We start from the raw sequence: 14,708 nt of genomic DNA on the forward strand, positions 1-14,708 counted from the left end.
AAACCACAAGAATACAGTGCTAACGAAATGGCGTATGCAGCAGAAAAGTGCTATCGCTGCGGCAGAACAACCCATGATCAGAAGGACTGCTGGTTTAAGGACAAAGTATGCAGGCAATGTGGGAAAATGGGACACATAGCAAGAGTCTGCAGGTCGGGAAAGAAAACCAACACTAAAAGAACTACTAAGGAAAAGTACAAGAAAGTAAAAAAAATGACAGATGGTAGTTCAGAAGGTCAGGAGAGTGATAATGACTCCGGGAGCAGGAGACTAAGTTGTCTAAAGTTACACAACGTGATCGCAAAGGAGGATCACCGAACCATTTGGGTCACCCTCATGGTAGCAGGGTCCCAAGTAAAGATGCAATTGGACACAGGATCAGCCGTAACTGTCATGAATCGACGAGACTATGAGCGGCTATTCTCACACATACCCTTGAAGGACACGCCCATTGTATTGAAGACATACACGGGGCAAAAGGTCTACCCCAGAGGAAAAATAAGGGTGCCAGTTAAATACAACGGCAAGGAAACACAGAAACTGTATCTATATATACTACAAGATGGAGGACCACCATTATTGGGATGTGAATGGATCCAAAAAATACAATTGGATTGGCATTCCATTCAGGCGCTAACTGTGACTGACAAAAAGGATGACGACGTCACACCTGGACGACTGTCAAAAATTCTAACTGACGCGAAAGAGGTGTTCCAACAAGGACTTGGGACTCTAAAAGGAGTAACGGCAACGATAAAAATCAAAGATAACGCAAACCCAAAATGTTTTAAGGCCAGACCGGTACCGTACGCGATCCGCCCAGCCGTTGAAGCAGAGCTGGAGAGTCTGGAGCATTCGGGTGTGCTGTCCAAGGTGGACTGGAGCGAGTGGACCACACCCATCGTTCCTGTAATGAAGAAATCATTGAGCAGCACACCTGGGGAGCCGAAGAAGGTTCGCATCTGTGGGGACTTCAAGGTAACTGTGAACCCAGTCCTGCACACAGTACAATATCCACTTCCACGGATAGAAGATATTTTCACCTCACTATCTGGAGGGAAACGCTTTACGAAGATTGATCTGGCCCAAGCGTATCTACAAATGGAGGTGGAAGAAGCATCTAGGAAATACCTCACGATAAACACTCACAAAGGTCTTTACCAGTACAACCAACTGGTATTCAGGGTAGCATCAGCCCCGGCTATTTGGCAGAGGGCGATGGAACAGGTCCTGCAGGGGATCCCGGGGACCCAGTGTTATTTGGACGATATACTGGTTACGGGCGAAAATTACAGTGAACACCTTGCCAACCTGGAGCAGGTGCTCACTAGATTACAAGAATATGGGCTACGAGCCAACCGCCCCAAATGCAAGTTCTTCAGGAGACAAGTCTCGTATTGTGGCCACATGATTGATGAGGAAGGGTTGCATAAGTCCCCAGACAAGATTGAGGCAGTAGTCAAGGCTCCAGCATCGGAAAATGTGTCGCAATGGAGGTCGTTCCTCGGGTTGGTGAACTACTACCATAAGTTCTTGCCGAATTTATCTACAATTCTACACCCACTGAACGCCCTGCTGCAAACTGGAGTAACATGGAAATGGAGTGATGAGTGTAAGCGTGCCTTTCAGAAATGTAAATGCCTAATCACGTCAAAAGAAGTATTGGCCCACTACAATCCAACACTACCGATTCGGTTGGCATGTGATGCGTCTCCCTACGGCATTGGAGCGGTGCTGTCACACAAATTCCTTGACGGTTCAGAGAGGACAATAGCCTTTGTGTCGCGCTCGTTAACCTCAGCCGAGCGTAACTACGCCCAGATTGACAGGGAGGCCCTCAGCTTAGTGTGGGGAGTGAAGAAGTTCAATCACTATCTGCACAGGCAGAAATTCACCCTACTGACTGATCATCAACCTCTGGTCTCCATTTTTAACCCAAAGAAGGGCGTTCTGGTGATGACGGCGCAACGGCTGCAAAGATGGTCACTTTTTCTAGGGGCACATCAGTACGACATAGAGTACAAGGGTACGAAACAGCATGGAAATGCTGATGGGCTGTAGTGCCTACCGTTGCCTACGGTGGAGGAAGCACCTGCAGTGGACCCTGTTGAGATATTCCATTCGACCATAGTCGAATGTCTACCTGTTACAAACTCAAGTATAGAGAAGGAAACCCGAAATGACCCGACACTCTCTCGGGTCTATGATTTGACGGTGAAGGGATGGCCAGCACATGGCAACTCACTGTTGCCAGCATTCTCGCCAAGGAGGGAACAGCTGTCAGTGTGCTGGGGGACCTTGATGTGTGGATCCCGAGTGGTAATTCCACCCAAGTTGAGAGATAGAGTGCTCAATGAGCTTCATGAGGGTCATCTGGGAGGGGTAAAAATGAAGAGCCTAGCCAGGGCGTTTGTGTGGTGGCCGGGAATCGATAACGAAATCGAGGATATGACCAAGAGATGCACCGGATGCCAGAAGGTCCAAAACGCTCCACCACAGGCCCCGCTACACCCATGGGAGTGGCCCTCATCTCCATGGCAACGGGTACACATTGATTTTGCTGGTACATTTATGGACTCAATGTTTCTAATCGCCGTGGATGCCCATTCGAAATGGCCAGAGGTCATCAAAATGTCCTCCACCACCACGGAGAAAACTATTGCAGTCCTACGGACCATCTTCGCCAGGAATGGCTTGCCAGAACAGATTTGCTCCGACAATGGGCCACAGTTTGTGTCCGAGGATTTCCGGAAGTTTCTGAGGAATAATGGGGTGAAACATTACACATCTGCCCCATATCATCCAGCTACAAATGGATTGGCTGAGAGGTTTGTTCAGACCTTTAAAAAGGCAATAAAGGCGATGTATAACGACGACATACCACTACAACACAAGGTGGATAATTTCTTGTTTGCTTACTGGAATGCGACACATGCAGTCACCAACCAAGCTCCAGCCATAATGTTCTTCAACTGAAGGCTAAGATGTCGCCTGGATTTGCTCAAACCAAACATAAGACGAGATGTTGAGGATAAGCAATTCCAGCACATCAATGAGAAGCCAACCAGGAGCTTCAAGATAGGGCAACCAGTCTTGGCCCGCGACTACCGAACAGAAAAATGGCAGCCAGGAACGATATGCACACAGCAGGGACCACTAATGTACACAGTGGACGTATTGGAAGCTGACGAACCAACCAATGACAATGAGCCAGAATCGACTCCGCCGCAAGAACAGGATACTCGAGAAAGGCGCTATCCAGTCAGGATCAGGAAGCCTCCTCAAAGACTGAACTTATAAATGATTATTTCAGTTGATGTATATAGTACAGAGAAAATTGTAATTGTTAAATGAATGTTATGTACTGTTTATCTAAAAGGGGAGGAATTGTTGTGTATGTACCTTTAAGAGAGAACTGACTTTATACTGTAGTACCGGCAGTGACCACACCTGTATATAAAGCCATAGCAGGTTTCTGTACTTTCAGTTTAAGCTTACCCTCTGTTCAGTAAATACCTGTTATTATTGTTCTCCTGCAGTCCGTGTATTATTGATACGCGGACACTACAATACCCAGGATGAATAGCATGCCAGCACTCATTATCAAAGCTCACACCTGAATAATGGCTATTTGTCTGAGACACCAAAGGATAATTAACTGTGAAACTGTAGCTTAGCAAGCTGTCGCTGCTTTCAGAAGAGGAGCGGCAGGGAGCGTAAAAATTGGCAAATAAAACTCAGTTTATTTTAAATTTTCCATTGTATTCCCTCATTCTAATACTTCCCTCTCCTCACCCCATTTGCTCACTTGTCACATGCTAATCCCAGGCATTTAGGCCCTCCATTTGTACCAAACCCAGATGTGAAAATCAGTTAACTGATGAACAAACATTCACACTGTTTTGGCAAGTTGAAAAATGTTTGGTGTATAAGAGAAAAGGACAATCATAAAGTAACCTGCTTATGAAAATCATATTTAATTTGTAATCGTGTTATGAAAAATGTACAGATTAATCTTAATGTCTAGGTGCAAACATTTTAAATTACAATTCCGTTAATAAAATTCATAGCTAGCCTCTAACCACATTTAAGTAACTTTGACACACTGGCCTGCAGCCCGTGTCCCTGGGCCACCTGCCTGAGCCAGGGCTATTTATGTACACAGGGTGGGCTCCCAGTATGATCCCCACCAGCAAGCGAGATCCCGCTGCTGCCAATGAGGGAAGTTCTAGTGCAACACCCAAAGAACCAGAAGCCAGTTTAAAGGGGACTCAGAGCCATGAAGATCAGAACAATATTTTACTGTTAGGCCTCAGGCTGAGCCAGAGTTTAACATAGGTAAGGTAAGTGGCTTAATGGGAGGGTAAGGTGGCCACTATGGGGCCCTCTCTCCCACAGTACGACACCAGGGAGCCTTTCATCACTTCCCCAGGGATTACCGCCACCCCACCACCTCCTCCCACCCCACCCCCGCCTGCCCCCACCTGTTGAGGGGGTAGCAGTAGCATGGGCAGTAGGCTGGGAAATGGGGCAGCTTTCTGTGTCCCGTGACCCTACCATAATTTACATGTGGTGGGCAGGGAAGGGGTGTCTGTCAGCCAACCCAGAAAGGGTGCGGGAGAAATATCAAGGCTCGGTTGGGGAAGTGGCCACTGCCTAATTCTCCCACTGTTTCCACTGTTCTCCTGCTTTATTTGAGGTGGGATAGCAGAAGAAAATCCAGGCATAACTCAAAACTTTATTCTCAATTCTAACTTTGCAGTCAATTGATTCTTTTATTCTTAATATTTCTTTTCAATCAAATGTCTCGATATTCTGAAATTCTGCCAAAACACTGTTTTCTCTTTGTTTTGAAGTCATGTTTGTGCTCTACGGAGTGACCTGACTAGAGCCAACATGGCTGTTCATCTCTATAAAGATCATGCATTAAAATTATAGAGTTAGAGTTGGCTTCTGTTTCTTCACTTGTCATTTTGCTCCTGCCAGTAGGATCCCTGGGGTTGAAAGATTGATTGAAGCAGAGTTAGGGTTTCTATCTCTCATTTTTTCCCCTGTATCTTCTTTGAACTACCAACTCTTCACTTCAGATTTCCAAAGGTGAAATATTGGAAGAAAACTGTATTTTGATACTGTATTCTGCAATCAGTTACTGGCAATTCTGCTTTTCCAAGTTTTGGAAATAAAGATATTTGTCAGTGGCTCTCATTAATAGCTGATAAAGTCATTGTTTTTTTTCTGGTATTTTAACAAAGATCAAGTGAGAAAGTTTGTTCTGGGGCAATATAGGAAACCTGGGAGTTTGAGGCAAAATTTCAGGCATTGCCCAGAGAGTCAAGTATGAAATGAACACTAAACAACCAGTGTCAGCTACTAAAAAAAAGTGATGGACCCCTGGGATGAGAGTGAGGTCTTCCTTTTCAAGCAAGAAATTTAATGAACCTAGTGACACAGAGGCCCCGATTTTCTGCCAGCCGTTGGGCGGCTTTCCAGGCGGCCAGGGGCCGAAAATCGCCGAAAAAGCGGTTCGCGACCCCCCCCCCCTGCCTGATTCCCCGCCCTATCCGACTTTCGGACCGTCATTTCTCCGCGACCCGCTTCAGTCCCGCCCGCCGCTGGCGGGACTGCCCATTGGAACACAAATCACCAATTATTACCTTGTTTAAGTAGATTTTGAGGGGCCGTTGCGATTTTGGGGCTTTCCCCATGTGAAACACGCCTGCGGGGAACTCCGCTGATGAGAGCTGGCGTGAAAACAGTTGGCTTGCTTGCTTGCAGCTGCAGGTCAATGAGGACTGAAGAGATTTAAACAGGCAGCATTTGCAGGCTGCAGGACCTTGTTGATGAAGGCTTGGGGGAACTTTTTGAAGGCTTAGGCACAGCTGTGGAAGGTTGGAGCCTCACACACTTCTCCAGTGTGAGCTCCTGGGAAGCCCCTCTCACCACCCTAACTCAGCGCCTCCTCAACGGAGGCATCTGCCAGAAGCATGGGAGGCCTTTGGTACCTTCCCTTCCTGGCATTAGAGGATCTCCAACAGCAGAGGAGGCTGGAGCAACTCCAGCAACAGCAACACCAGCAGGAGCGGCAGGCTGTGGCTCACCCACCTGAGGCAGCACAGGCCAGAAGGGGTCAGCGCATGGAAGGCCGTCGGCGCAGGAGATACCCCCCAAACAGGGTGTACAGACACAGGGTCAGCTACCTCAACATGACTGAGCAGCAGTGCCAGAGGCGGCTCCGACTTTCGCGAGAGGTTGTGACTGACATCTGCGCAATGCTGCGGCAAGACCTGGAGCCCAGAGCAACAGGTTCACACTACTTGCCAGTGGCCATCAAAGTCACCACCGCACTCAACTTTTATGCCTCAGGCTCCTTCCAGGGATCAGCAGCAGACATCAGCGGCATCTGCCAGGCTGCCGCACACACATGCATCACGCAGGTAACCGATCCCTCTTTGCCATCGCGCACAATCACATCCATTTCACCAGGGATCGCGCAAGTGTGAGGGCGTGAGCGCGTGGATTCGCTCAGCTGGCAGACTTTCCAAGGGTGCAGGATGTCATTGACTGCACACATGTGGCCCTTAGGGCACACCACCGCAATCCAGGAGTTTTTGTCAACCGCAAGGGCTTCCACTCCCTTAACGTTCAGCTGGTGTGTGACCACAAGAAGGTGATTTTGCATGTTTGTGCCAGGTTCCCTGGCAGCTGCCATGACTCCTTCATACTGCGCCAGTCTACTGTGCCTCCGCTATTCAGTCCGCCAAACGAACTTCAAGGATGGCCACTTGGAGACAAGGGATATCCCCTGCGCTCTTGGCTAATGACGCCGTTGAGGAGACCAGCCAGTGAAGCTGAGGAGTGCTACAACTCCAGCCACATTACCACCAGATGCATTATCGAGCAAACCATCGGATTGCTGAAGATGCGCTTCAGATGCCTCGATAGATCAGGTGGAGCCCTACAGTACTCGTCAGCCAGGGTCTCCAAAATCGTTGTGGTATGCTGTGTGCTTCACAACATGTCACAGCGTCGTGGTTTGCCGATTCCGCGGGACCAAGAGGCTCCTCACAGAGCCGCCTCGGATGAGGATGATGCTGAGGAGGAGGAGGAGGAGGAGGAGGACAGAAACGAGCATCCTGCAGAGGCCCGCCAACCAGCGGCACCAGTGCGCGAGAACATTGCTGGGCGGAATGCAAGGAACGCACTCATCCTGGGCAGATTTGCGTAGCCTGGTACATCAAACACTGCAGCCTCACTGCTTCTTAACTGACCATGGACAGTGGCCCATGCCTGTACTTTCCAACAACTTTGACCAGCTTGCAGTCATCTGCAAGTAATCCTAAGGCCTCTATGTGACATCCCCATTCGCCAAATGACAGACGCCATAACTGCAGCAGCTGGCACCAGATTGTTTATGTACAGGAAAATGATGGCATTAAAACTATTTACAAGACTGGATGGTGGAATAGTTCTGTGAATGTGAGCATAGAGAGAGACGGAATGGGTAAGGGTGCATGGATGTGACTGTGAAGTGGGATGTGGAAGAAGAGATTGCTGAAGCTAAGTGCTGTTGGGGAAAGACAATGGGGATGAGGTTGAGGGTGATGGAAACTTCATACTTGCTTTCCCTGTGCGGTGAAGGTCATGGAAGCGCTTCCTGCACTGCAGCCAGGTGCGACGGGTGACACCCAGAGAGTTTACCTCTGCTGCCACCTCCATCCAGGCAGCCGTGGACTCTTTGGGAGGTCTCGTTGAATTTGGCTGCAGCTCGGCCCCTGCCGTTGGCAGCAGCTGGTGCAGGTTCCTCTGCCATTGTGCAAGAGTGGTTGAGAAGCCTGCAGAGGTGGAGAAGCTTGCTGGACACTTTGAAAGCACCACGAATGATGACATCATACTGTGGGGCTTTCTGACACGAATTGGACAATTAGCAAGGCTGCCCACATGCTGGGAATTAATTGGCCACTTGAGGGCAAATTGCGTGGAGCTGGCTGACACATTTTTTTGTGTGTCAGAAACCCCACATTCGGGGAAACCCGACCATTTCCCACACAAGCCAAAAATTGGGCTCAGAATCAGCAGGAAACTTGAAGGGTGACAGATTCACTTGGAGCCTCAGTTTAATTGCAAAAATATGTCTTGCTAAGAAAAAACCCAACTTTGTCTACAGCAATTCAGCTGAAGTGTAAATAGTCTTATGTTTGAAGTCGCGCTCTGCTGAAAGCATTTAAGAAGTAAGTGGCAGAACTCTGCTGTTTACAGATCTATTGTACTTGCTGCCAGTATATTTGTTGTTAAAATGTGTGTTTATTACCAGTTCAAACAGTAATGCTAGAAATTAAATTCACAGAGGGTTTACAAAGCAGAAAAGGTACATTTGTCTTTCAAAGCCACAGTGTTATCTTCTCAAGTGGGTCTAGCTGGTAATTTAAGAAGACCTGAAAATCAACCAACTAGTGACTTTCTGACAATCCTGCCAAAAATGGCAGGAACATTTTCAAAGAACACAGAGATTTTGAGATTGATTCTGAAATAATGAAACTGGTAAGATTAAAAAATAGACTTTTAATCTTGTCAGTTGAATTTTAGAGAAACTGTAGTACATCTGGAAATTATCTTTCATCTGTCCCACTGAGCTTTAATTTAGTCCCTAGGGGTTTCATGGAGCTGGCGCCTGGGTGATAATTTTGATGTAATTCTGTCAGGACAAACACTTCAGTGACAGATTGATATAAACCTAGGGCACAGTTCTGGCACATTTAATGACAAGTCTCGATTTCAAAGGCCCCCTTGTCAGGTTTAATTAATCGAGTTCACTGCATTTCAATTACAGATATTGACAGCATTCTATTGATCGCCACCTATGTAATCTGTTGCCAGCTAGGTTAAGGATATTTCTACTTTCTTCTCAGACATTGCGCCTTGGCTACATAAATTTACAGCTGCAGATGTAACGGACTATTCACAGCTGACCTTTGACCCCAGCCAAAAAGAGCTCATCATTGGAGCAAAGTAAGACATATCTTTCTTTCATATATATTACTGCCCTTGACATTTTTGGAAAAACTGATTTACTGTGCTTTGCAAAATTCCATTTTGAATGACTGTTTCTTTCAATTCCCAGTACAATCAGCTTCTCTTTATCTACTTGACTTATCTTGTCAACCCAGTTCAGTCTTGATTACATTTAAGATGTTATAAAAAAAAACTTCCATACTTTCAGAGGTGTGCTATTGATTTTTTGAGAATCTATTGGTACTTAATAGTAATTTTCTACTAATGGCATCAAGCCTTAGTTGCTAAATGAAAAGTATTAATATAACAGGTCTGACAAGGCTTCTTGCTGTCCTTTCATTTGCTTGGGAAGCAGTGCTCATATTCTGGGGACACAGTTTATGTTGTATCCAACTGGGAGGATTTATGCAGCAGTAGGAGCAGCCCAAGGAAAGATGCCAAGTCACACAAGGCTGTTGCTAACATTTCATGTTGTTTGCTTGCCCTCCAAATAATTGAGGAGCAAGTTACCTCACAAAATATGTTGTGCTAATGATGCCAAGGTGGCTGTCAAGCAGCAGAGTTGCCCAAGCTTGTTCAAAATGTCTAGTTTCTAACCAAAAAATGGGAGTGGCAGATTTATATCAAAAACCATAAAACAAGAAAACGTGTGTCAATAAACAACGTCTTCCATTTAATTTAAACAGACAAGAAACCACGCTGTCTTCACATGCTCAGATATGTTGTGCCATTTAAATTATTTTGAAATAACAATAAAACCACAATGCTATATGCAAATGGCTAAGACAGAGAAAAACTCAAACCTGGATATAAACGAAGATTGACATTGTCAACTATATAATTTAGGACTTTTTAAATTCATTCGTGGATGTTGCTGGCAAGGCCAGCATTTATTGCCCATCCCAATTGTCCTTGAGAAGATGGTAGTGAGCCGCTGCAGTCCGTGTAGTGAAGGTACTCTCACAGTGCTGTTAGGGAGGGAGTTCCAGGATTTTCACCCAGCGATGATGAAGGAACAGCGATATATTTCCAAGTCAGGATGGTGTGTGGCTTGGAGGGGAACTTGGAGGTGGTGGTGTTCCCATGCACCTGCTGCCTGAGTCCTTCTTGGTGGAAGAGGTTGTGGGTTTGGGAGGTGCTGCTGAAGAAACTTTAGCGAGTTGCTGAAGTGCATCTTGTTGGTACACACTGCAGCCACAGTGTGCTGGTGGTGGAGGGAGTGAATGTTTAAGGTGGTGGATGGGGAGCCAATCAAGCGGGCTGCTTTGTCCTGGATGGTGTCGAGCTACTTGAGTGTTGTTGGAGCTGCACTCATCCAGGCAAGTGGAGATAATTCCATCACATTCCTGACTTGTGCTTTGTAGATGGTGGAAAGGCTTTGGGGAGTCAGGAGGTGAGACACTCGCCGCAGAATACCCAGCCTCTGACCTGCTCTTATTGCCACATTATTTATGTGGCTGGTCCAGTTAAGTTTCTGGTTAATGGAGACCTCCAGGATGTTGATAGTGGAGGATTCGGCGATGGTAATGACATTGAATGTCAAGGGGAGGTGGTTAGACTCTCGCTTGTTGGAGATAGTCATTGCCTGGCACTTGTGTGGTGCGAATGTTACCTGCCACTTATCAGCCCAAGCCTGAACGTCGTCCAGGTCTTGTTGAACGCGGGCATGGACTGCTTCATTATCTGTGGAGTTGTGAATGGCGCTGAACACTGTGCAGTCATCAGCAAACATCCCCGTTTCTGACCTTATGTTGGAGGGAACGTCATTGATGAAGCAGCTGAAGATGGTTGAGCCTAGGACACTACCCTGAGGAACTCCTGCAGCGATGTCCTGGGGCTGTGATGATTGACCTTCAACCACTACAACCATCTTCCTTTGTGCTAGGTATGACTCCAGCTAGTGGAGCGTTTTCCCCCTGATTCCCATTGACTTCAGTTTTACTAGGGCTCCTTGATGCCAGACTCGGTCAAATGCTGCCTTGATGTCAAGGGCAGTCACTCTCACCTCACCTCTGGAATTCAGCTCCTTTGTTCAATTCTAGCATAACCTCTCTGATCTTATATTCTATGCCTCAGCTAATAAAGGAAAGTATCCCGTAAGCCTTCTTAACCACCTTATCTACCTGTCCTGTTACTTTCAGGGATCTGTGGACATGCACTCCAAGGTCCCTCTGTTCCTCTACATTTCTCAGTATCGTACCATTTATTGTGTATTCCCTTGCCTTGTTAGCCCACCCCAAATGCAATACCTCACACTTCCTCAGATTGAATTCCATTTGCCACTTTTCTGCCCACCTGACCAGTCCATTGATATCTCCTGCAGCCTACAGCTTTCTTCCTCATTATCAACCACATGGCCAATTTTTGTATCATCTGCAAACTTCTTAATTATGCCCCCCACATTGAAGTCTAAATCATTGATATATACCACAAAAAGCAAGGGACCTAGTACTGATCCCTGTGGAACCCCACTGGAAACAGCCTTCCAGTCACAAAAGCACCCGTCGACCACTACTCTTTGCTTCCTGCAACTGAGCTAATTTTGGATCCAACTTGCCACTTTCCCTTGGATCCCATGAGCTTTTACTTTTTTGACCAATCTGCCATGTGGGACCTTGTCAAAGGCCTTGCTAAAATCCATATACAGGAAACTTTCGATTTACCGGCACCTAAATAACCGGAAATCTCGGTTAACCGGCAAAATTCAGGAGTAGGTTCAGCTAAGTTTTATTACTTGCCTTCCGATCTGTTGCTGTGCAAGGGTGTGGCTGCAGCTGTTGCTAAGCTACAGAGACGCTTGGAACTTGTGGCCATTGTTCTGAACCTGTTGCTAAGCAACAGGGTTTGTTGCTTTATACGGAGCTCTCAGCTCCGCATCTTTTACTATAGCTTTCGGTTATCCGGAATTTTTGATGAACCGGCACCACGTCGGTCCCATCGGTGCCGGATAAAAAAAAGTTTCCTGTAGACTACATCGACCCTCCTCATTATCTTCTCAAAAAATTCAATCAAGTTAATTAGACATGACCTTTCCTTAACAAATCCATACTGACACTCCTTTATTAATCCGTGCCTTTCTAAATAACAATTAATAGTGTCCTTCAGAATTTTTTCCAATAATTTCCCACCACCGAGGTTAGGCTGACTGGCCTGTAATTACTTGGTCCATCCCTTTCTCCCTTTTTAAACAATGGCACAATGTTAGCAGTCCTCTGGCACCACGCCTGCAGCCAGAGGATTGGAAAATGATGGTCAGAGCCTCTGCTATTTCCTGCCTTGCTTCTCTTAACAGCCTGGGTTACATTTCATCCAGGCCTGGCGATTTATCTACTTTCAAAGATGCTAAACCTCTTAATACTTCCTTTCTCCCTATGATTATCCCATCTAATATTTCATACTCCTCCTCCTTAACTACAATGTCTGCACCGTCCCTCTCTCCTGTGAAGACAGATGCAAATTATTAATTGAGAACCATACCCACGTCTTCCACCTCCACATAGGCCTTGCTCTTTCTTTAGTTATTCTCTTGCTCTCTATGTATTTATAAAACACCTTTGGGCTTTCCTTGATTTTACTTGCCAATAATTTACATGCCCTCTCTTTGCTTTCCGAATTTCCTTTTTAATTTCACCCCTGCACTTTCTATACTCTTCTAGGCCGCTAGGTATTTAGCTCTCGGTATCTGATAAAAGTTTCGTTTTTTTCCCCATATCCTACCCTGTATGCTCCTTGACATCCAGGGCATCTAGATTTGGGAGTCCCACATGTTGCATGGAAACTAAAGCAGCTGGCGTAGATGTGTGGTAAGGGCACACATAAGGAACAAATGTAGCACATATTTGCTCCAGTTTCGAGGCTGGCTCATACAATCAGTGCAGTTTTCACTGATCAACGCTCATACAGAGGTTACTACTGGCCCTAGGTAAGTACAAGCCTTATGGTTCAAAGAGAGTTCAAGACTGAGGGACATATTGTGCAGGCCACAATTACAGCCATTAAGGATGAGCTATTGGCTCACATGGTCACAAATGAGTTGTACAGAGCCATGCATTGCTACAGTCAATATTGGCTTCATAGGCAGTTTTACTACTGTTTTGTTGTGAGATAAAGGACTTATCTATAGTTTGATTCAACTCATCACTTTCTCTAAGTCAGTGCCAATGTTGGTGTACAGAAAAATGGGGTGCCCTGAATTAATTCTATCATTTTGAACCATATCATTATTTAAGATGGGAAGTGTAAAAGAGCAGCTCAGATGGGGTTCTTTTACTGTTTAATCTATTTTAGTAGCTACCAGCCAGGCTGCTAGTTGCAACACTTAGTGATAGTGGAGCTTTCCATCTCAAAGGACAGGAAAGCAAATAGGACCAGAACTTCCCTGCAGAGCTGCACCTCATTCTGCCCAGTCTTAGATTATCCTGGACTGCAAGTTAAGGAGAATCTATGGTTTAGATTGTGACCAGAAGGAATCTATTGAAGAATGGGATAAATATAATTTAACAATTTATTCATTTTAAATGGTAAAAGTAAAATCAAATATTGCTGTTTTATGGTAGTCCAAATTCCTTAGTTTATTAACAAAAACATCTGGCAAAATGTATGTTTGATTGCATAATTTCCTGGTTTAAAGCTGGTTGTGGAGAATGGCGGGGGTGGGGGGGGGGGGCGAGGTGTCCATAGAGAGTATTTCTGGTTTAAAGCTGGTTGTGGAGAGTGGGGGGGGCGAGGTGTCCATAGAGAGTATTTCTGGTTTAAAGCTGGTTGTGGAGAGTGGGGTGGTGGGGGGGCGAGGTGTCCACAGAGAGTATTTCTGCTTTAAAGCTGGTTGTGGAGAGTGGGGGGGGGTGGGTGCGAGGTGTCCATAGAGAGTATTTCTGGTTTAAAGCTGGTTGTGGAGAGTGGGGTGGAGAGGGGGGGTGCGAGGTGTCCATAGAGAGTATTTCTGGTTTAAAGCTGGTTGTGGAGAGTGGGGGGGGGGGGGCGAGGTGTCCATAGAGAGTATTTCTGGTTTAAAGCTGGTTGTGGAGAGTGGGGCGGGGTGTCCATAGAGAGTATTTCTGGTTTAAAGTGCTGTCACAGTGTGTGTGTAAAAAACACATCATTATAAGGCATTTCTCAGAGTTTTAAAGTAAACTCTGAAATTTCTTTCCTCAAGGCCACTCAAGTGATGCTTCTGATGCGGAGGAACCATCTGCATCCCAGTGGCTCCATTCATTTTAATGTGCTCCAACTTCAGACCAGCCTGGGAGCCAATCTTCAGCTGCCCGACCCAGGGAGAATACACTGCAAGCAAAGTATCAAGCACACCCAGCTGGTGGCCTGTTCTCTCAGGGTCGGGTGACTCTCAGTCTGGTACTAAGTTGTGACCTTTTTTTCTTTAGGGACGTGTTTACTCAATTCAGTCAATGGTGGAGTGATTTATGTGAATTGTGAAGTTTAATTCAATCCTTGGTGAGGGTTTTGCTTTCGGATACTTGTGAGGTCTGTGCTGCATGAGATACTGTAAGTGATTTTAATTTTGTATACAAACGTTTATTTATAGAGCGAGCCTATAACATGCTGCTGGTAAGGTGGAAATTTAAACTAATTATCACCTATGTATTGCAGTTATTTATGTTGCATTTTAATGTTATTTTCAATCCTTCTACAGCATAATGGTTGACAGATAACTATTTTATAAATAAAATATGTGTGTTGCG

At 45.9% G+C, this 14,708-nt stretch overlaps 1 protein-coding gene across 2 annotated transcripts in view; it reads left to right on the forward strand.

Annotated features, from left to right (window-relative positions):
- LOC147117339 (uncharacterized) overlaps nucleotides 1-14,708 on the forward strand; it is a 192,731-nt gene that overhangs the window by 152,836 nt on the left and 25,187 nt on the right. The window contains exon 3 of one of the 2 annotated variants that reach the window (XM_085988259.1): nucleotides 8,907-9,006. The exons of the other annotated variant lie outside the window; for it this stretch is intronic. The gene's annotated coding sequence lies outside the window, so the exon portion shown is untranslated. The remainder of the gene's footprint in view (nucleotides 1-8,906; nucleotides 9,007-14,708) is intronic. 2 annotated transcript variants of the gene reach the window in all.

The sequence above is a fragment of the Somniosus microcephalus genome, chromosome 5 (genome assembly GCF_052327205.1).
Source record: "Somniosus microcephalus isolate GS21.2 chromosome 5, FLI_Smic_1.0, whole genome shotgun sequence".
NCBI classification, from domain to species: Eukaryota; Metazoa; Chordata; class Chondrichthyes; order Squaliformes; family Somniosidae; genus Somniosus; species Somniosus microcephalus.